This window comes from Lynx canadensis, chromosome F2 (assembly GCF_007474595.2).
Source record: "Lynx canadensis isolate LIC74 chromosome F2, mLynCan4.pri.v2, whole genome shotgun sequence".
NCBI classification, from domain to species: Eukaryota; Metazoa; Chordata; class Mammalia; order Carnivora; family Felidae; genus Lynx; species Lynx canadensis.
The window spans coordinates 75,048,220-75,072,091 of NC_044320.2; the positions used below are offsets into that span (position 1 = coordinate 75,048,220).

General features: G+C 47.2%; 1 protein-coding gene across 3 annotated transcripts in view; it reads right to left on the bottom strand.

Moving 5' to 3' along the window:
* The window catches only part of LYN (LYN proto-oncogene, Src family tyrosine kinase), a 124,668-nt gene that overhangs the window by 78,090 nt on the left and 22,706 nt on the right, over positions 1 to 23,872 (bottom strand). The window contains exon 1 of one of the 3 annotated variants that reach the window (XM_030304320.1): positions 9,368 to 9,813. The exons of the other annotated variants lie outside the window; for them this stretch is intronic. The gene's annotated coding sequence lies outside the window, so the exon portion shown is untranslated. Of the gene's footprint in view, positions 1 to 9,367; positions 9,814 to 23,872 lie in introns of those variants that run through there. 3 annotated transcript variants of the gene reach the window in all.

Below are 23,872 nucleotides of genomic sequence, written 5' to 3' on the forward strand. Positions count from 1 at the left end.
GGGCTGGGGGTATAGGCAAAACAGGTGAAGACGAAGAGATACAAAATTCCAAGTATCAAGTAAGTAAATCACAGGGATGGAACGTACAGCATAGAAATATAAGAAACCAGAGAAGCTGGACCCATGGCTTACAATCTTTGAAACGCTGATAATCTGTCGAAGTTAAGAACTTGGAGAGGTTGCAGCTAAAGCTGTGGTCTTTGCTAAGAATTTAAACGAAAATAAACTGTCAATCATGGATATGCTGACTACACCTGAGGAAAACCGTTCAACATCCAGGAGATGCACCTAAGCGGGCATCTATGGCATGATACAAAATTCAGCTTCCTTCAGCTGTCTTGGCTTAGAGAAACAGACACCTACCTGCCAGGTGTCTCAAGAGGTGACAAGGACTCAGACCCCTATGTGAACACAAGAGGCAATTGATACCCCCATGGCCCCTTCTCTTGGACTCCTAGCAAAGTCGGAAGGTCTCAGGTAAGGGAGTTGGCGGTGGAAGAAAGAGGCTGTGCAAAGGTCCTGTGACTGGAATGAGGTGAGGGGTAGAAGAGGAGCTGGTATGGCTGGAGTGAGGCAAGCAAGGATCTGAGTGGTAAGAGGCAAGGGCGAGGTCCTGACCCTCTTATGATAAGTGCGCAGCGGATGACAAATGCACAAGCGATGGGTGGCATCCCCCTGGGTCAGTGTGCATTAAGAAGCCTTGCTTACACAGCCGATCCCGATTTGCATAAGTCTTAGTTGAGCCATTTCACACAGAGGAAGACAAGAGGAGATTGTTGAAACAATGGGGTTTTTTTTGGTTTTGTTTCTCTGAACAATAAAAGGGAACACAATGAAAACAAGATGAGTTCATGGAAACTTATGTATCAGAGAAGCTTATGTATCAAACGTGTCATTTAAATGACCAGAAGAGGAAATGAAAGGCAGAGTATGAATTCTGTATGCACAGCCAACGAAGAAGTGTAATCAACTTCAACTCTGCGTCTAGCCTCAGATTTCTGTGATCAAGAATTCTGCCACATAGATTTGGAAATGCATAAAATCATGTATTTATATTCCATCTTAAGAACTAAAGCAGCTTTACATGCGTGCAGGCAACATAATACAAACTACTAGGAAATAAGGAAAAAAAAAAAAAGGTGAAACTGAGCCCAAGGCAGCTGAAGGAAGCTGTTACAACTTGCCGTAAATTTCTGTGCAATTGTTAGATGTAGGCTGCAAATCGACAAAAAGTGTAGGTTTTCTTGAGGCTGAAGCCAAGAGGAGGAAAAGAGGCCTCAGATATAAATAAATCGGCTGCTCTACAACAGAATTTCTCAACCTCAGCACTACTGACATTTGGAACCAAAAGAATTTTTTGTTGTGGGGGGCTGTCCTGCACAGTGTCGGGTAGTTAGCGGCACCCTTGGCCTCTACCCAAGAAGAGAGTGACACCCTTCTTCCCCCACCTCCTCGTGAGTCGTGATAACCAAAAATGCCTCCAGACACTGCCAAATGTCCCTTGATGAAGGCTATGTGGCAGGAAATCAGATGTTTTAATTACTGGCAATAACCTTACGTACTGAGATTTTCTGCTACACGTTGGGGTAAAACAATATGCTTTGTTAGTCAACGGTGAAAGTCAGGTTTAATGTCCCACTATAAAGTTTAAGGGACATAGCCAGAAATTTTGTCCGGTAGATGTCTGGACGTCTGCCTATACACACAGGGACAGACACAGATCCACAAAGACACACACAGAGATCCGATGTTTGTTGGAATGGTTCCAGAAACTTTTTATGAGAAAATCATGACCCTGACTCTATACTTCTATATAGACTAGTCATGGGGCGCCTGGGTGGTTCAGTCAGTTAAGCATCCGACTTCGACTCATGGTTTGTGAGTTCGAGCCCCACATTGGGCCCTGTGCTGTCAGAGTGAAGCCTGCTTGAGAACCTCCCTCTCTCTCTCTCTATCTCTGCTCCTTCCCACCCGTTCCTTTCTCTCAAAAATAAACAAACATTAAAAATAAACAAATCAATAAAACTAGTCTCATGAGATAAAACTAGAAGAAACAATAAGAATCATCTATTCTACCTACTCCCCTCTTATGAAAATGTATTTTATTTTCACTGAAGTTAACACAAAAACTCATTTAAAACTTCACTGTGGAAGAAATGGGCAGAAAACATGAATAGACACTTCTCTAAAGAAGACATCCGGATGGCCAACAGGCACATGAAAAGATGCTCAACGTCGCTCCTTATCAGGGAAATACAAATCAAAACCACACTCAGATATCACCTCACGCCAGTCAGAGTGGCCAAGATGAACAAATCAGGAGACTATAGATGCTGGAGAGGATGTGGAGAAACGGGAACCCTCTTGCACTGTTGGTGGGAATGCAAATTGGTACAGCCACTCTGGAAAACAGTGTGGAGGTTCCTCAGAAAATTAAAAATAGACCTACCCTATGACCCAGCAATAGCACTGCTAGGAATTTACCCAAGGGATACAGGAGTACGGATGCATAGGGGCACTTGTACCCCAATGTTTATACCAGCACTCTCAACTATAGCCAAATTATGGAAAGAGCCTAAATGTCCATCAACTGACGAATGGATAAAGAAGTCGCGGTTTATATGCACAATGGAATACTACGTGGCAATGAGAAAGAATGAAATATGGCCCTTTGTAGCAACGTGGATGGAACTGGAGAGTGTGATGCTAAGTGAAATAAGCCATACGGAGAAAGAGAGATACCATATGGTTTCACTCTTATGTGGATCCTGAGAAACTTAACAGAAACCCATGGGGGAGGGGAAGGTAAAAAAAAAAAAAAAAAAAAAGAAGTTAGAGTGGGAGAGAGCCAAAGCATAAGAGACTCTTAACAACTGAGAACAAACTGAGGGTTGATGGGGGGGGTGGGAGGGAGGGGAGGGTGGGTGATAGGTATTGAGGAGGGCACCTTTTGGGATGAGCACTGGGTGTTGTATGGAAACCAATTTGACGATAAATTTCATATATGGAAAAAAAAAAAAAACAAAAAAACTTCATTGTGAACAGAATAGAGAGCCCAGAAACAGACCTACTGAAATATGGTGAACTGATCTTTGACAGAGGAGTCTGTGAAATTAATTCAATGGAGAAATGACAGTCTTTCCAACAAATGGTGCTGAACGGTTGGATATCCACATGAGAAAAAACATTAATCTAGACCCAGACCTTACACCATTTACAAAAATTAGCTCAAAATGGATAAGCAGAACTAAATGTAAAATGCTTTAAAAATGTACAAAAGATCTGAACAGGCACCACTGAAGAAGATAATCATGGTAAACAAGCATATGGGAAGATGCTAAACACCATACATCACGAAGGAATTGCAGATTAATGCAACAGTGACATATATCACCACACGCCTAGAAGAATGGCCAAAATCCAAAACACCGACACCACCAAATGCTGGTGAAGATACGAGGGAATGGGAACGCTCGTTCGTGGCTGGGGGAATGTAAAATGGTGCAGCCACTTCGGAATACAGTTTGTGGCAGTGTCTTGCCAAACTAAATTTTCTCTTGACAAATGATGCAGTAACCGGACTTCCTAGCATTTACCCGAATGAATTGAAAACTTAAGTTCGCACAAACCCTGCACGCGGATGTTTACAGCAGCTTTATTCGTAACTGCCCGAGCTTGGAAGCAACCAAGACGTACTGCAGCAGGTGAATGTATCAACAAAGGAAGGTACATCCAGACAAAAAATATTCTTCATAAATAAAAAGAGGTGGGCCATCGAACCATAAAAAGACACGGAGAAAACTTCGATGCATATTGCGAAATGAAAGAAACCAATATGAAAAGGCTGCATACCTCATGATTGCAACTATATGACCTTCTGGAAAAGGCCAAACAGCACTGTTCCCTGGAAACAGTAAGAAGATCCGTGCTCACCAGGGGGAGTTCAGGGCGAGGAAGGAAGAGGCGGAACACTGGGGATTTTTAGGGCAGTGAACTATTCTATTCGAAGATGCGATGGTGGATGCATGACATTATACGTTGGTCAAAACCCATAGGATGTACAAAACAAAGAGTGAACCCTAATAAAAACTGGACTTTCATTGATAATAGTGTACCAATCTTGGCTCATCAGTTGTAACAAATGTACAAGGTACTCCAAGATGTTAATAATTTGGGAAAACTGGGTGGTGCCATATGGGAAACTCTCTGAACTTTCCACTCAATAAACCACTCTGTAAACCTAAAACTGCCCTAAAAGGAATGTATTAATTTTTTAAACTATATTATGACAGAAGATACCAATCCATATACTTTTGAGTCCATATTTCAGAAAACAGATCTTCAATTTTGAAAAGATGATTGCCTTGGGGCGCCTGGGTAGCTCAGTCGGTTGAGCGTCCGACCTCAGCTCAGGTCACGATCTCGCGGTTCGTGGGTTCGAGCCCCGCGTCGGGCTCTGGGCTGATGGCTCAGAGCCTGGAGCCTGTTTCCGATTCTGTGTCTCCCTCTCTCTCTGCCCCTCCCTGTTCATGCTCTGTCTCTCTCTGTCCCAAAAATAAATTTTAAAAAAGTTAAAAAAAAACTTAAAAAAAAAAAAAAAGAAAGAAAAGATGATTGCCTTAAAATAGTTCTGCTGGGAAAATCTGCACACATCCACCTACTACATATGCTCCTCAACACCCCAAATTTTCCAATTATCAAGGGCAGGCTCTTACCTGCTCTACCTTATTATGGCGTAAAATACAGTAGAATTTCATTAAACCTTCTCAGCTGAATTCCTAAGCTTCTACAGTGTTAGTGTGGGAAAATAACTGGTAAGAGACAGGAGATCCATTAATGTTTAATAATAAAGCCGTGAATCCTAGCAATATGCTTATAGCCCTTTATGATAAATGAGAAGTAAAACTGCATCAGGCTTGTAAAAATGGCAAGACAAAACACATCTGATAATATAGCCCTGAATTTATACATATGTATCTGCAGAGTGAACAGGATTTTATCAGCAATAGTAATCCCACAGAACCACTGTCAACCGATAGTTAAGTCAAATAAGTAAAAATAGGAGGAGTGGCAGGTACGTAAGAGATGTGGTCCATTTAAGGGACTGTTATGGAGAAAATGGTTGGATCTGGCGAGTGAAACCAGATGGGGGGTGTTAGGAAGGGGGGGTAGGAGTCTGCTCTTTTATGTTAAAGCTTTTAGCTGTTTTGGTTTTTAAATTGTGTACAAGTCTCCCCCTTGATGGCGATGAAGAATTTTTTTTAAGGATGGCTAAAAGAATTGTGTACCTAAATTAAAAAAAAAACACAAAACTGTTTATGGGGTGCCTGGGTGGCTCAGTTAGTTAAGCATCTGACTCTTGATTTTGGCTCAGGTCATGATCTCACGGTTCATGGGATGGAGTCTCGCGTCAAGCTCTGTGCTGACAGTGCGGAGCCTGCTTGAGATTCTCTCCTCCCGCTCTCTCAAAATAAGTAAATAAACTAAAAAAACAAAACAAAACAACTTTATAATGTAACATTAAAAAAAAAAAGCAAGGTAAGTTTCACATACATTATTGAACATATGATTACACATGTTCAAAAAGTTTGGAAAGAAATATTAAAATCAAATGAAATCAAAATTGAAACAAAAACACCTCATGCTTCTATGGTGGGTCAGAGCTTTTCCGGGTGTTTCTCCCTTGCCGACATGTGTACAGAAAGCTACCGTGTTGGACTCTGATAAAAATACGCCTGTAAAATTAGAAATCAAACATGGCGAGCTATGTATTTATGCTAGTCCCCTCTACCCACAGCGGCCTTTTGGACTTTCCCATTATCTGGGAGACAAGGGACACCCATATGATGTTCAGTCCTGCTACAATGCCTTGAGGTCAGCCAGCCTCGGTGTCCTCAGATAGGGAATGGGGTGATACAGGCACTCATCCCGGTGTGGTTGTGGGGGACTTTAAATGTATTCAAGAGAGCTCCAGGCACGGAAAGCCCGTCTTCCCCACGGGCTGGCACCCATGTGAGCTTGTGGTCAATAAAGTATGATGGTTAAAAGCCAGGCAATGAGTCTACCCCAGACGACCAAAGGTCACAGGGCCACAATTTTAAACACAAAAGACGTGAGGAAGAAGAAGAACTGGAAACCATTCTTTGGACTAAGCTTGAAGACAAAACAGCGACTTATCAAGTGTGGTGGAAGATACTAGAAGCAGACGGGAGACAGTAAACTTTAAACTCACTCCAGGAGTCTAAAAGTGAAAAAGAGGAAATGAGGCCACGGCTGGGTCCCAAGTTACTTTCTTAAAATGGGTATGGCCAAAAAAGGGTCACGAGATGCAGGAAGAGAAAAAGGGACGGGAGGCAGACAGCAGACCTGCGGTCACGGTTCCCAAACTGTGTGCCAAGGCACCCAGGGTGCCACTGCAAACTCGAGGCGTGCCTGGGGATATTTCAAATTTTCGAGGGAAACACAATGACATCTATTGGACGCTGTGAGAACGAGTAGCTCAAGGTAGCTCAGGTTCAACATTAGGTTGCACTGTATTCCTTTCAGCAATTTCGAATCTGTGTGAAACAGGGTTTTCTGTGGTTGCCGTGATAAAAAGGAAGGATCGCAGGGAACAGAAACGCGAAGGTAAACATGGAACAGAAAGTAAGGCTGGTGGTGTCCAATCCAACTCCAAAAGTCGAGAGGCTGCATGACACAGGTACACACATCCCACTAGGGTACATCGTGTTCATTTAGGAATAACATCAGGGCGCCTGGGTGGCTCAGTCGGTGAAGCATCCGACTTCAGCTCAGGTCATGATCTTGCAGTTTGCGAGTTCTCTGCTGTCAGCACAGAGCCTGCCTTGGAACCTCTGCTTCCCTCTCTCTGCCCCTCCCTGGCTCGCGTGCACACACACACTCTGTCTCCCCAAAATAAATACACGTTAAGAAAACACTTTAAAGGGACGCCTGGGTGGCTCAGTCGGCTAAGCATCCGACTTCAGCCAGGTCACGATCTCGCGGTCCGTGAGTTCGAGCCCCGCATCAGGCTCTGGGCTGATGGCTCGGAGCCTGGAGCCTGTTTCCGATTCTGTGTCTCCCTCTCTCTCTGACCCTCCCCCGTTCATGCTCTGTCTCTCTCTGTCCCAAAAATAAATAAACATTGAAAAAAAAAATTAAAAAAAAAAAAAAAGAAAACACTTTAAAGAAGAATAACGTAAAAATAGTATGTTTTACTTTCAACGTTTGTGTGCTAGTTTTTCAAACGGTGCTAAGGTGTTATAATAAATATGTATTAAGTTGTTTGGACCTAGCAACCTAAACACAGATGGAACTCTTTTGTGTGTCTTCTGCTCTAGGACTGACCATGTAAAAATTACTCACACACTCAGGGTCAGTAATCTTTAACATGTGAGCAGGTTAGGACAGAGCAGGTGGGTGCTGCGAGCCTGAGCAGTGAGACAGAGAGACAGGCGAGGGTGGGTGGGGCCACCAGCCAGGTGCACCTGGGGCAAGGACGGGGGGGGGGGCGCAAGGTCTCCTGGCACCGAGAACCCCCCACCTTCAACTTCACATTGCCTACCCTGCTGTAAGGAGAACCCACCCATTCTCAGTAGGAATACGCTAGAGGACGTCCCGATTCGTTTTAGAAAAATCTCAAATCATAGAGACAGCATGACAGGCATATTCTGTTGAATTTCCATTTTTCTTCATGGAAATGCCTTTTGCTCACCGTCCTATTCACCTGGGCTCAGGACCCCCGTCACCTTTGCGACCTGCGTGTCACGCTTGACTCAGTAGAAACAACGCTCTGTCAAGCCCCGTCCCTTCTGCAAGATAACTGTGGCTGGCTTCGAAGCTTGGAAAAAGGCATGGACTGGACGAATAGTGGATCGCGGTGGTTTCTCCCACATTAGTCTCCTGTGTTACGAAACCCTACATGATGTTAATCACTAATATCGCAGCATTTTAGGGATAACTAGTCTAGATTGTGGCAGGTGCCTCCTCGCTAGTCCTTCGGCAGCAGCCTTTCCCCTGCTCTTTGCTCATCTCTGCGAATCATCTGATCACTGTGTCCGTCGAGATTCCAAGTTCTTCAGGCCACCTTCCGTTACTTCACTGGTCCAGTGAGTTAATACCTATTCGCAGAGCCCAGTTTCACAGTGACGATCTGCGGCCATTCATCCCTGCCCTGCCCACTTCCCTGTTTACATTTCTCCATAGGAATATCGGAAGCATTCAGATTACAGGACCCATGTCACCATCAGTCGGGCTCTCCTCCCGGGGAGAGCAGGGATTTTTGTTAGTTCTATACACAGCTGTAGGGCCAGAGCCGAGAACAAACCTAACTCACACCCAATCTTGCCTGCTCCCCTCAGGTCACATCCTTCTCTACCTCCCATTTCTTCTCTCTGTAATCAATTTGGAATGTAGGCACAGGCCCCGCGACGTCTCCATCTCATGCCGGTGACAAAACTCTTAAATTGCCTACCTGTGAACGTGTACATAGCCTCCTCGACTAGACTATAAACTCCTTGAGGGCAGACACGGTCTCTTCTACCTTTTCGTAGACCACCTTGCATCTGCCAGCCAAACACACACAGAACCACTCCCCAGCTGCCAAGTCAGCAATAAAACACCATCTACCGAGTTAAAGTTGAATTTGGAAATTCCAAGGACTGTGTTTTGCAGTCAGATGTAATTCTACAAGTAGACTTCATTACTTTGTGTTTTTTAAATTTTTTTATGTTTTATTTTTACGAGAGAGAGAGAGAGAGAGAGAGAGAGAGGCACGAAGCGTGAGGAGGAGAGGGGCAGAGAGGGAGAGGGAGACACAGAATCCGAAGCAGGCTCCAGGCTCCGGGCTGTCAGAGCCCGACGCGGGGCTCGAACCCACGGACCGCGAGATCAAGACCTGAGCCAAAGTCGGACGCTCAACCGACTGGGCCACCCAGGCGCCCCTCCACCTCAATTCTTACCCCTTGCCCCCATTTGCTTTATTAAAAGCTAAGTGGCCCAGACTGCAGACCCTTCCCTGCCTCACGCTGGGCTCCCTCATCGAATCTGCGAACTCGTTTTCCCGTATCGGTGGTACACACGCTCACATATCTGGCAGGAAAAGGAGTTCTGTGCTTGCAGACATTTTTTTCACCTGGCTTTGGCATTTCTCTGATTTTGTCCCCAGGCAAGTAAAAAAAAAAAAAAGAAGAAGAATTCTGCTTCTCGGCTTCAGGATGTGTTAGATTGAAGGAAAAGGAGAGAAAGGCGCAGAGAGGGTAGGCACGAAACACAGCCACTCAGGTCCTCTGTGTCCCGGGAGCTCACAGAATCACAAAGCCGGCTCTGGCCAGTTTCTCTGCCTCGAGAGCCTTGCTTTCCAACCTACCTCTCAGCCGAAGTGTGTTTAGTTCCTTATCCCAGCTGGCACGCTCTGTCTCTACCACCCCTTGGCCTCTTGGATGCCTCCCCAGCCAGCCTCATGCTGGGCAGGAGAGGGACTCATGGCAGACAGATTAGGGTTTTCAAGCACCCCCAGGAGGAGGAAGTTACTTGTTCCCACGGGCCTGGGTTTTTCTTTCTGTGGGTGTGTTTTCTCTTTCTGAAACCAGGAAACTAAATTTGCCTAATGGTTAAACCCAAAAGGATTACAGATTCTTTCTTCAAGAACCCTTGGGAGGCCTGTTGTCCAATCCTCTGTGTTCAAAGCACGGCCGTTTCCAAGTCACCCAGGCAGAGGGGATGCTTTCTAGACTCTAAAGTGAAGCCTATTCCACTCGGTTATTTTTAGAAGAAGTACCGTATCAACAGATCATTCAGATTTAGGCTTCCCATTCTCCTCATCAAACACTACACAATATCTCAACTTCCTAAAAAAGACAAATTTCAACATTTCATCCCCCCCACCCCCACCATTTCTTTCTCCTCTTTGAACAAAACCACTTTTAGGTTCAGGCTCTCACACACTTGCATTCTTCACATTTCCGTTAATTAGCCTTGAACGCCCAGCAAGTTCTGCTTTTCTTGCAATAATTGAGATCCTCTTTCTCGCCCGGCATTTTTACTACAAAACGTGTTCTCCCTTGGCAACGGATCCCAACGTTCAACGGCCTTCCCGTCAGGCATGTCACTGTTGGCTGCTCTAACCTCCAGACAGGTGGGGTCCCCTCCCCGCAGCCCCTGCGTGTCCCACACGGGAACGCGGGTCTCAGAGAGGCCACTCAGCGTCTTTGCCTTCTCGGCCTGATGGCTGCATTTGTCAAAGAACTGTGGGTGCAGGCTGAGTTTGAATCCCAAGCTACTGGACCTTGGGAGGGTATCTACCCCCTCAGTCTCAGTCAATTGGTTGGGAAAATGAAGCTATTGCCCCCTCTCTGGAGGTGAGGCCGCTGAAGGGAGGTAACACACCCAGAGAAGGGAGCTGAGCCAGCACGGTCTGGGAGGGCTCTTGGTAATTTTACTTCCCTGTGGTTACCTACAAGTGCCTTACTATTACTTAATGTATCCTTTCTAGATTTCTCCTTTTTTTTTTTTAATGCTTATTTATATATTTTTGAGAGAGAAAGCGAGAGAGAGAGAGAGAGAGAACAGGGGAAGGGCAGAAAGAGAGGGAAGAGAACGAATCCCAAGCAGGCTCCAGACGGTCAGCACAGAGCCCGACATGGGGCTCAAACTCACGAGCCGGGAGATCACGACCTGACCCAGATCAAGAAGCAGACACTTAACCGACTGAGCCACCCAGGCGGCCCTCGATTTCTCATTCTTAATTCTTTTAAACATATTTTCAGCTGCCGTACTCCAAACAGTACACTCTGTATTTGTTCTATCAACGTGTAAGACCACGATCCTTAACCTTGTCTATGTCTCGGGACAACGTGGGGGCTTTTAAAAGTAATGCACGTGTCCGGGCTCTACCCCCGACCCGCTGTGTCAGAATCTCCGGGGGTTAGGCCTTGGGCATCATCTTAAAAATCTCCAGAGGCCAACAAGTCAATGTGAAGCTCAGGACGGGACGACTGGTGAGCAAGGCCGGTGCGGGCAGACGCCGCTCTAGGGGAGGCCAGTCTCGCGGAGGGAGAGTGGGGAGGACACAGGGCTGAGGCGACAGGAGCAGATCGGAGGCCACCCAGGTCCCTTCCCACCACGGCTTTGCTTGCTCAGCTCTTCCTCCAGTTCTGGGCAATTCTGGGCAATGCTTCAGCCTCCCTCCAATAATTCCCCATTTCTGCTGAAGCCAGCCGGAGGAGGCTTCCCTGGCAACCCAACCAACTTCTACGAAGGCAACAAGCTCTTTAGTCTAACTCAGTCTTATTTATGCAATCGTCTTTTGACCAATAGGGAACTTCAAAGCAAGACAGTTGGGGGAACCCGGGACAGTCTCTACCACCGAGACTCCCTGTGATGTTCCCTGGCCCCACACCCTCTCCTCACTTGTAAGACAAACCTCTCTCGCAGCTCAAGTTCTGGGCACCCGTGAATCCAGGGTCCTTTTCATTTGGTGGACACATTATCGGAGCGACGCTGGAGGCGTAAATATTCTAAGACACGGCCATCTCCGAGGACCTGAGTATATGATGCCTTTGTGTCAACGGAGGACGGTGACCCTCTGGGGGCGTATTTCGAGAACTCTTTTCCTTTCCTCCTTTCTTTAGTTCATGTCACCAGCTCATTCGCACCAGCTTCTCCTTTCTCACTCCCTCAACTTCACAAGTTTGACAAAATATTATTGGTGTCGCCAGCAGGTCAAAACTTTTAAATTTTTTTTGATGTTTATTATTTTTGAGAGAAAGAGAGACAGAAAGTGAGCAGGGGAGGGGCAGAGAGGGAGGGAGACACAGAATCCCAAGCAGGCTCCAGGCTCCGAGCCATCAGCACAGAGCCCGAGGCGGGGCTCAAACCCACGAACTGTGAGATCATGACCTGGGACGAAGTTTATGGCTTAACCGACTGAGCCACCCAGGTATCCCATACACTTTATTTTTTTTATTTTTTTATTTAAAAAAAATTTTTTTTTTTTAGCCTTTATTTATTTTTGAGACAGAGAGAGACAGAGCATGAACGGGGGAGGGGCAGAGAGAGAGGGAGACAGAATCGGAAGCAGGCTACAGGCTCTGAGCCATCAGCCCAGAACCCAACTCGGGGCCCAAACTCACGGACCGCGAGATTGTGACCCGGGCCGAAGTTGGACGCCCAACCGACTGAGCCACCCAGGCGACCCTCCCATACACTTTTAAAGAGCACCTTCAAAACAATAACTCTCCCTGACCTCAACTATCACCCCAAATTAAATTTTTAACTTTTATCTCTGATAATTTTTCACACACACACACACACACACACACACACACACACACACTGCCTGAGGCAGCATTTAATTTTCCTGCACAGTCTCAACAGCAGTGTCACTATTCCGACATTTCTAGGATAGAGACAGACAGAGGTCAGTCCGTACTCTTCTCTCAGGGGTGGACCATTGTGAAATTCAGTACATGATGAGGGATTTATATCTTTCTTAACATCTGGTGCCCAGGAATCAAAGACAGGATACCCATCTAGAACAACTGGTCCGGGGTAACACTCTACACCAGTGCCCCGTGATATAAATGTATGTCTCCACTGCTCTGTGATCTACATCATGCCCACACCCTTCCAGAGTGGAATTAGGTTTGGAAAGCACCCGACGTAACCTGACAACGTCCAGAAGTAGAAAGCCTAGCGCAAGAAGCACTATTTTTAAATGAGGAAATAGGACCGTTTAACAATGGGAAACACGATCTCATCGGTTCCAGTTTACTGATGTTAAAAGCACAGTGATGTTTAACACACCCAACATTTCTCTCCAATATTTTCCCTTTCTGCCCTCAATAAACAAGGTAAGCATTTATTTTTTAAAAAATTTTAATGTTTAGTTTTGAGAGAGAGACACAGAGCAAGCAGGGGAGGGGCAGAGAGAGAGACACAGAATCGGAAGCAGGCTCCAGGCTCCCAGCACAGAGCCCGACGTGGGGCTCGAACTCACGAACGGTGAGATCATGACCTGAGCCGAAGTTGGACACTTAACTGAGCCACCCAGGCACCCCTAGAAGTGTTTCTTTAAAACCACGACTCCTTTAGCCAACGATCAACTTGATAAATTTTTTTCTCTCAAGACCTAGGTAACAAATGGGACGATCACAGAAATAATTCACCAAGAAATGGAATTACCAAATTAATTTACTGAAAGTTTTGTTTCATGAACCTAAAATACCATCGATTTTTATATCATTATTTTATGTGCTGTTTATTAAAAAAGAAAAACAGAATGGCTACACTGCAAATTATTAAGATGTCATTAATTGTGATTTCAGAGGTATTAAAATGTAAAAATGTGCCTGCCTTAGAGCTTGTGAAATACAGTAAATACATGCTTATTGGACATCCATTTGTTTTAGAAGTCATCATCTAGGTTCTGTTTTATTCTTAAATGTCTTTTTTTGTTTGACAGTGCTGCTTCCTATTCCTTTTAGGTAGAGAGAATTTAGTTATTAAAGTGAATTTCAGTAGACTTAAATGGCAGGTCTGTTTTTCCCCCCTATTTAATGGTGAAGTGAGGAGTATTTCAAAAGCCTGGCCCACGGTTTATGCAGGGTAGTTGTATTATTGTCATCTCTAATCCCTGCTGACCTTGTTTTCCCATCTAACCATTGCCCTGATCCTGGGTGGCTCAGTCGGTTAAGTGTCCGACTTCGGCTCAGGTCACGATCTCGCGGTCTGCGGGTTCGAGCCCCGCGTCGGGCTCTGCGCGGACAGCTCGGAGCCTGGAGCCTGCTTCCGATTCTGTGTCTCCCTCTGTTTCTGCCCCTGACCTGCTCACGCTCGGTCTCTCGCTCTTTCTCAAGAATAAATTTAAGATTTTTTTTTTTTTTTTTTTTTTTTACAAATGAAACACTGCCCTGATGCTATCTGACAAAACCGTCATCTCTCTAACACTTACTATGTACCTGGTACTGAGCCAAGCACTCTACATGGATTGTTTCCTTCAGTCCTTGGAACAAGCCTTCAGATGCTATTATTAACCCCATTTAACAGACGAGAAAGTTGAGGCTTAGAGAGGGAACGTGACTTTTCCGAGGTGCCGGAAGCAGTAAGCAGTCGAGTCAGAGCTGAGACACGTGCTGGTAGGTGAGCACCATTTGCTCCCCAGGACGTACTGCGAGAAACCTCCCAAGAGTCCACACTTCAGACCGCACGCTCAAAGAGGGAAGGGAGGACCACCGGGCTCCGTCCCTCGGCCCGGGATGGCTGCAGACTGGGAATGTGGTGTGGCCTCCGGAGCCCGACCGCTAACGGCTTTTTCCGTGGCCGGAGGGAGCTGTTGGAGCAGAGAAACAGGACCCCAGGGCGGTGACTGGAAATCCGCAGGAGCGCAAGGGAAGGGTGACAGAAAACGCCTGTGACGTGAACGCGCGGCAACGGTCTCAGACATCCCTTTGAGAAGTGTTTACAAGGCCCCTCTTGATGCTTCACAGAGGAGCACAGGATCAAAGTGTTTGAGCTGGAGAGGACTTAAAAGGTTACCTAGACCAGCAAGCTCAGCATCTCCTGAGATCGATAAGAAATGCAGATGCTCAGGCCCCAGCCCAGACCTTCGGAATCATACTTTGTGCCCTCGGGGGGTGAAGGCACAACCCGGGTTTGCGCAAACCCTCCAGGAGATTCTCATGCCTGCTAAAGTTCCAGAACCACTGACCAGCCCTGACCAGTCCAACGTCCTTATCTGACAAGGACTGTGATGCCCTCGGTCCAGCCACATGGACACAGCAAAGCGAACGAAGAGAACCGCAGCCCTCAGGGTCTTCGTCTAGAACCTCAACCGTTTCAGTGGTTGGTTCTCCGTTCACAGTGGTATCGATTTTCAAAGAACTTGGATGTGCTAAAATATCGTGAAACAAACTGTAGTTCCTATCATGGAACCCGGATATCGGAGGCAGAGGATATCTGGTGTCACAGGGCGTAAGTTCACAACAGGTCGGGCGAAGACCAAGGAGTTATAGCACCCAGCTCTCGAGTGCCGGAGACTAGTCAGCCCCGCACACCCTGATAGAAATTAAAGAAGACACATTTTCAAAAAGAAGAACAGATCACAGATAAGGCTTTAAGCCAGAGGACGGCCTCAGTCATCAAGCTGTGGTTCCCAGAAGTCTCATAAAATGTAATGTTTTCATCTAATTAACAAACCCGTTTGTACTCTCCCAGTCTAATCGGACGTTATTAGATCATCCCGACTCAAAGCAGGTGAAACCCCAGGCGCACACACAGAGGGCGAAGAGCCCATTTCAAGTTTAGCTGGTCCTGGATCCCCCTGGAAACAACTCCATGAGCATCGTTCACCTTTTCCGAGTTTGTCTGAAGCTGGGCTCCACAGTTACCAACAAGATGAAAAGGGCGGGGGGGGGGGAGGGCAGTGAACAGAATAGCAACTTCCTGGCTCCTTCTTACTTTACCCAGTAGGTCAGTCTCCTGGATTTTGTTCTGGAACAGTGTATCCTCATGTCTGGAAGGGGAGACCGAGGCAGGTGGGAAGGAGGTACAGGGAACACGACCGCCACGGTGACCCTGTTGTCCGCATGACCACCGAACTTCCCGGCCACTGAGGCCTCGGAGAAAGGTCCCTGGGTTTGGGCTGCTCCCCAGAGCGCATGCACATGGCCGGAAGGGCAGTGGTGCCCCCCCCTCCCAGGGCCTGGCCGGGGCCGCCGACGGGGGCCTGGTCCACCCGTGCGGTCAGACCCTCCCTGAGCTCCAAAGGAACTGCCCACCTCTCACCTCGGAATCGGACATCCTCTCCTTGGCCTTTTCACCCTCCCCCGAAAGTGTGGGGTCATCTCAGCATAATTCACGTGAGATACAGAAAATGCTCACGGAGGCAGCGGGGGGGGGGGGGCCCATTCCCCCCAGAATGCGTGCCTGAACCCCTCTGACCTACGTCAGGACCCCACTATACCTCGGAGCCGTACTGAAAACTCTCTCCCCTTTCTCTCGCTGTCCAGTCCCAGTCTCCCCAACACCCGCCACTCCCCGTCCCCCCAGTTCACCACGGCCCTCTGCTCCCTGTGCCACTCGCGGCTGGCCTGGGTGTCTTTCCAAAAAGAAAGATTCTTTCTCCCCCCTGCTTCCTCCATCCTCGGAGCCTGGCAGGTAGCTTCCTGGTTTTGTAGGCCGTGCACCTTGTCCCCACCCGCCCTGCAGGCCAGCCACGCGGGAACCCAGTACCCCGCAGCCTTCCATCCCTCCCCGAACACCCCGCTCAGCAAGCGGGGCTCCTTCTCGTTTCGAATAACCCCTCGCAAACACCGTGTCCTGCGGATAGAGCCGGCCCGAACCTGCAGCCAGGAGCGCACGTCCCTCCTCCCGGGCCCCCACCCGTTTCGGCACACGGCACCGCCTTCGGTTTATTCCGCGGGGTGCCAGCAGCGCCCGAGACGCAGCCACGGCCACGAGAAGACACCCCACGAACTCCGCTGAGCCACACAAGTAAGGAGACCATTTGCGCGCAATCATCTCTCCTCCAGCCTCTCAAAAGGCTCCTTCACTCAGGGCGCCTGGGTGGCTCAGTCGGTCTAAGCGTCTGACTTCGGCTCAGGTCATGATCTCACGGTCTGCGGGTTCGAGCCCCGCGTCGGGCTCTGGGCTGGCAGCTCGGAGCCTGGAGCCCGATTCTGTGTCTCCTTCTCTCTGCCCTCCCCCCCCCCCCCCACACACACACTCTCTCAAAAAATAAACATTAAAAGAAAAATTTTTTTTTTAAGTGGATTCTTGGGTCCTGCGCTTGACAGACCCTTGAACTGGAATCCATATGGGGGTTGAGGGCATTTGTAGCAAACAACACAGGTAATTCTTCTGCTGATTTGACTCAGGTGATACTCTGTCCCCTACTAAAATGTCAGTTCCTTTGGAAAGAGAATGGCCTAGTAAACTTTATTAACTGTTTATACTATAATGTTAATTTTAGCTGGAATTCCTTCCTGAAAGATTTAAATAGAAAGGGGGCAGGGCAGCTGGGTGGCTCAGTCAGTTAAGTGTCTGATTTCTCAGGTCAGGATCCCAGCGTTCCGGGGTTCGAGCCCCATGTCAGGCTCTGTGCTGACAGCTCAGAGCCTGGAGTCTGCTTCAGGATTCTGTGTCTCACTGTCTTTCTCTGACCCTTCCCCACTTGCACACGCGCTCTCTCTCTCTCTCTCTCTCTCTCTCTCTCAAAAGTAAACAAACATTAAAAACATTTTTTTTTTTTTGGGGCGCCTGGGTGGCGCAGTCGGTTAAGCGTCCGACTTCAGCCAGGTCACGATCTCACGGTCCGGGAGTTCGAGCCCCGCGTCGGGCTCTGGGCTGACGGCTCAGAGCCTGGAGCCTGTTTCCGATTCTGTGTCTCCCTCTCTCTCTGCCCCTCCCCCGTTCATGCTCTGTCTCTCTCTGTCCCAAAAATAAAAAAAAAAAAAAAAAACAAAAAACATTGAAAAGAAAAATTAAAAAAAAAAAAAACTTTTTTTTTTTTAATTTTGAAGAAAGGGTGGGGGAAAAAACAGTCATGGAATACATCCAATTTTGACTTGAAATATTCTCTGGATAGGAGGACATTTTACATCCAATCCCCCTCTAATCAAAATGCTTATCTGCTAAAGTGGCTTATACTGCATAAGAATAAACTCAAGGCTAAGGAACTTTTAACAATGGCCACTTTAAGAAGAAATTATAGGGGCGCCTGGGTGGCTCAGTTGGTTAAGCGTCCAACTCTTGGTTTCGGCTCAGGTCATGATCTCATGGTTTATGGGTTCAAGCCCCACGTCGGGCTCTGGGCTGACGGCACGGAGCCTGCTTGGGATTCTGTCTCCCTCTCTCTCTGCCCCTCCCCTGCGCTCGCTCTCTCTCTCTCTCTCTCAAAATTAAACAAACAAAAAAGAAATTATAATACCTGTAGTTCTTTTTTTGAAAAAGGATATTTTTATCGGAAAATTCAGTATTGCAAGGTGCTTATAAACTCTTGCCTTTTTACTCAAAAGGAAAGAATTTATTTGGGCTAACATTTCAGAAAACACTTAAGTGGAGCCACAGTAGGTAGGGTCTGGTCGTAATGCTGGATTTTAGAAGTGCCGTAACTCAGACATCCTGAGTCTGGTTTATTTGGTCCTTCCCTACGCACAGCACAGCTCCATGGCAAAAATCGTCTTGTTTCAATATGCCTATCAGTGTCTCCTTAAAGAAGCACACAGAACTGTTACACAATGAAACAAATATTCTTTAGGTTCCTAGGAAGTGTGTTTATTTTTCCCATTTTAAGGGTTCACCACATCATACCCTTACACACACACGTGCCCACTCCGGCCATCTCCATCTCAGACAAGAGCCCTGTCGGCTGTTGAAGTTGCAAATTGAGAAGTCAGCCTGACTCCTGTTTTTCCCATTCCCCAAACCCAACTCAGCAGCGAGGTCCTTCAGTCAACATGCACAAGCCATCCTCAGTCTGACCCTCCTCGTCTCTACCACTGGGGCCGTGTACACGGGTGTCCCAACCGCCAGATAAAATACAGAACACCCAGTTACGTTGGAATTTCACAGGCACAGTGAGTCAGTTTTGGTAGAAGTAGATCCCAAATATGGCATGGGACATACTTATGCTAAAAAAGGATTCATTGCTAACCTTTCGGTTTAATCTGGCATCCTGTATTTTTATTTGTTAAATCTGCCAACCTGTCCGCTTTCCCTACACAGTCCAATCTTTTATTTATTTTTTTAATCTTTATTTATTCTTGAGAGAGGTCAGACAGGGTGTGAGCAGGGGAGGAGCAGAGAGAGAGGAAGACACAGAATCCGAAGCAGGGTCCAGGCTCCGAGCTGTCGGCACAGAGCCCGACGCGGGGCTCAAACTCACGAACTGTGAGATCACGACCTGAGCTGAAGTCGGACACTCACCCGACTGAGCCACCCAGGCGCCCCCTCAATCTTTTATCTATTGATTAAAATCCTCCCACAGCTTTCTTCAGAATTTAGAATTAAAGCTAAGTTCTTTACCAAAGCCTCGAGGGTCCTCGATCGGAGAAGGTGGGAGAGGTTGGAGAGGGCTCTCTGCTTGCCTCTCCAACCTCTCACCCTTTGGCTTCAGCCAGAGGAGATGTCCTTCTTCCCTGCAGACATTCAAGCTCATCCCCACCTCAGGGCCTTTGCACTTGCCCTCCCCTCTCACATCCTCTCCCTCTCCTTGTCTTCCACATCATTCAGATCACAGCTCAAAGACACGCCCCCTCCCCAGCCAATGTGCTGGGGAGTACGCAACCCAACATGCCCTGTCACGTTACTCAGTCTTACCTTCCTCAGGGCCCTTCATCCCGCCTGAAAGCACTCAGTATATTGCCTTTTTTGTCCCGACTAGCAATGCACGCGCCATTAGAACAGAGCCCTGTGTCTTCTGTTCACTGTCTCCAGAGCACCTAGACCTGAACCTGGCATTCAACGGCCTCCCTTTATACCTGCTGATGATGAAGTCAATGAGTTTCCCACCTGTAAAATGAAACCCCCTTCACGTCCGCAGGTTCAGCTTCTGCAGGAGTAGGAGGACATCCCTACACAACCTTTCCTGCACCAAACGCAGACTTTTCCCCCCGTCAGGCAGCGACTACACATTTTCACCTTTTGCACAACAGTGCTGCCCGCTTCTCCAAGGTCAGAGGCATGAGGAGTGGTGTCTTAGCACGAGGAGACAGTGGATGTGGTGACTGGGGTGTTTCGCTGCGTTTTAGAACCTGTGATTTAAAAATTTAGTAAAGGGGCGCCTGGGTGGCTCAGTCGGTTAAGCGTCCGACTTCAGCTCAGGTCACAATCTCGCTGTCTGTGAGTTGGAGCCCCGCATCGGGCTCTGGGCTGATGGCTCAGAGCCTGGAGCCTGCTTCCGATTCTGTGTCTCCCTCTCTCTCTGACCCTCCCCCGTTCATGCTCTGTCTCTCTCTGTCTCAAAAATAAATAAACGTTGAAAAAATATTAATCTAGAAGTTGCTGTGAAGGTATTTAAAAAAATAAAAATAAAAAATAAAAGTTTAGTAAAAAGCCCAAAGGCCAAAGCGTTGATATGAACGCCATAAAGAGCAGAAATGTCAGAAGCCTAATCCAACTGCAAGAAGATGAAAATCACAAGATAGGCTGACAGCCAGGACCCTGAAGCCTTAAGCCACACACTTCTTTCTGATGTCCGCTGGTAGCCTTATTGTGAAGAAAGTGCATAAAATTAGAGACTGAGGATAAAATGCTGAATATGTATTGAAAATTAGGTCTAATCTGGAAAGTACAATTAGAAACGGTACAAGTTGTTTAGCTGTCTGGGAATGGAAACCCTTATCACATATAAGCCTATTTTTGGCTTTCGGGCTCAGAAGAGGAAGAAGGTGCTGGCCGCCTGTGGACCGTCGGTGGCACGGCCCTAAAGCAACGTGTCCAGGTCCTTCCGCAGCAGCAGATGGCAATCCCTCTCGTTCTTTTATACCCCTCCTTATTCCTGGGAAATCGTGAAGTTTCCGAAGAAGACAAGCCCCAAGTGTTAGTTTCGACTCTTGCGAGCTGCTAGGAGAATAAAATATTTTCAGTGGTCGCCCAGGCTCTTTTGTGCTGTTCAGATAGAGGATTGGGAGGCAGGACAGGAAACCACAGGGCACAGGAGAAAGGGAAGTGCCGAAGTCATGGTATTGGGTGTGGGAGTCCATAAGCAGACTCCAGCAAGAAGAGGGGAGATAAAACACACATGTTAAGTAGAAGCAAATCGTTGAGGAAGTCAGACGAATGTTCCCCATTTCAAGATTCTAAATTCTCACAGTTTCTTTAACCATCCTACAGCGGCAGTTGTGAAAAATACAGGCTCGTAATTTAAGAAAAGCACGGAGGGGCGCCTGGGTGGCTCAGTCAGTTAAGCGCCCAACACTTCGTTTCTGCCGAAGGTCATGATCTCACGGTTCCCGAGTTTGCGCCCCGCGTCCGGCTCTGAGCTGACAGTGTGGAGCCCGCTTGGGATTCTCTCTCCCTCTCTTTGCCTCTCCCCTGCTCATACTGTCATGGTCTTTCTCAAATAAAATAGAGAAGAGAAGAGAGGAGAAGAGAGGAGAAGAGAGGAGAAGAGAGGAGAAGAGAGGAGAAGAGAGGAGAAGAGAGGAGAAGAGAGGAGAAGAGAAGAGAAGAGCAGAAGAAGAAAAGAGCAGAAGAAGAAAAGAGCAGAAGAAGAAAAGAGCAGAAGAAGAAAAGAGCAGAAGAAAAGAGCAGAAGAAGAAAAGAGCAGAAGAAAAGAGCAGAAGAAGAAAAGAGCTGAAGAAGAAAAGAGCAGAAGAAAAGAGCAGAAGAAGAAAAGAAAAGAACAGAAAAGCAAAGCATGGAAATGTACCAAGCCAAGTTCTGACATTGGGACGGTGTGGCACACTTCCACGAAAGCCTCACTTACGTGGATGTCAGGGGAAAGAGGATAAGCAAGATACTCTCTGCCCTCAGGAATTCAGAGAACAGCAGGAGAAACAGGTAAATCAGTGCTAATACTGGTAAGACACGACAGGTACAACAGAGGTATGTTCAACACGCTTCGGGGCCACAGAGCCAAGAATTGTCAGGGTTGGCTTCACCTATGCACAAGGTATTAACCTCAGTTATTGCTTAATTGGACTTTACCAAATGATACTGTCTTTAGTTTTTTTCTTTTTCTTTTTTTTTTTTAATTTTAGAGACAGAGAGCATGGGGGTGGTGGGGCAAAGGGAGACAGAATCCCAAGCAGGTGCCACACTCAGCATGAAGCCCAACATGGGGCTCAATCCCATGACCCTGGGATCATGACCTGAGCTGAAATTAAGAGTCAGATGCTATTAAGTATTTATCCAAAGGATACAAGTGTTCTGTTCCAAAGGGGCACATGCACCCCAATGTATACAGCAGCACTATCAACAATAGCCATGAGAATGGAAAGAGCCCAAATTTCCATCGACAGATAAGTGGATAAAGAAGACATTGTGTATACCCACACGCACTGGAATATTACTCAGCAATCAAAAAGAATGAAGTCTTGCCATTTGCAACAAGGTGGATGGAAACTAGTCAGTCAGAGAAAGACAACTATACTAGAACGTCACTCATAAGAGAAATTTAAGATACAAAACAGACGAACAGAAGGGAAGGGAAGCAAAAGTAAGACAAAACCAGGGAGGGGGACAAAACATCAGAGGCTCTTTCAACGTTTATTTATTTTTGGGACAGAGAGAGACAGAGCATGAACGGGGGAGGGGCAGAGAGAGAGGGAGACACAGAATCGGAAACAGGCTCCAGGCTCCGAGCCATCAGCCCAGAGCCCGACGCGGGGCTCGAACTCCCGGACCGCGAGATCGTGACCTGGCTGAAGTCGGACGCTTAACCGACTGCGCCACCCAGGCGCCCCCAGAGGCTCTTTAATACAGGGACCAAACTGAGGGTTGCTGGAAGGGTTGTGGGTGGGGGGATGGGCTAAATGGGCACGGGGCATTAGGGAGGACATTTGCTGGGATGAGCACTGGATTCTACTCCTGAAATCATCATTGCACTAGGTGCTAACTGATTTGCAAGTAAATTTAAAAATAAATATAATATTAAAAAAGTCAGATGCTCAAGTGACTGAGCCACCCAGGCGCCCCTCGTTTGCTTTTCTCATTGAAGATAGATGGTGATGGTGGTGGTGGCACAGGATGAATGTACTTAATGCCACAGTATACTTCAAGATGGCTAAGATGGTAAATGTTATGTATATTTTACCACAATAAAAAAAAAAAACACGAGAAATTTTCCTTATCCACCAAAACCAGTATGTATATACAATGAAACACACAGATCTTAAAGGCTGTAGGAGATCGATTTTGATGTATGTCCACAGCCACATACCCATCTTCCAAAACAAGATACAAAACGTCCCTATCACCTCAGACCGTCCCCTTGTGTCCCTTTCTAAGTCACACCTTCCCTCTGATCGTCGTTCTTGAACCTCATGCACATGAAGTCACTCAATCTGGATTTCTTTCTGATGTATTTCCCTTAATACGTTTGTGAGATTCAACCAGGTCTTGCCTATATCGGTATACCCCCCCCTTTTTTTGGGGGTCTGAGTCGTGTCCCATTTTATGAATCCACCACCCACATTTATTGAACCACTCTTCTGATAACAGGTATTCGAGGCATTTCCAGGGTTTGGGCTTTTTTAATATAGATTATGAAACAAGTGCTACCTACATACTTGCACAGGTCATTTTGTGGACACGTGCTCTCACTCCTCATCCGTGAACACCTAGGAGTAGAAGTGCTGGGTTGTGAGGCACACGTGTGTTGAATTTTACAAGAAAACGTCAAAGGGTGTCCTGGGGTAGCTGTCCCGTTTTGTACTGCGGTCTCCCCGCATCCTAGCTAGCATTTTGGTATTATCAGTCTTTTTTTTTTTTTTTTTAACTTAAATAAAATTTTTTTTTTCAACGTTTATTTATTTTTTTGGGACAGAGAGAGAGCATGAACGGGGGAGGGGCAGAGAGAGAGGGAGACACAGAATCGGAAACAGGCTCCAGGCTCTGAGCCATCAGCCCAGAGCCCGACGCGGGGCTCGAACTCACGGACCGCGAGATCGTGACCTGGCTGAAGTCGGACGCTCAACCGACTGCGCCACCCAGGCGCCCCTAAATAAAATTTTTAAAAAAATATTTTATTTTTGAAAGAGAGAGACAGCATGAGCGGGGGAGGGGCAGAGAGAGAGCGGGAGACCCAGAATCCAAAGCGGGCTCCAGGCTCCCAGCTGTCAGCACAGAGCCCGACGCGGGGCTCGAACTCACGAACCGCGAGCTGAAGTCGGACGCTCAACCGACTGAGCCACCCAGGCGCCCCATCAGT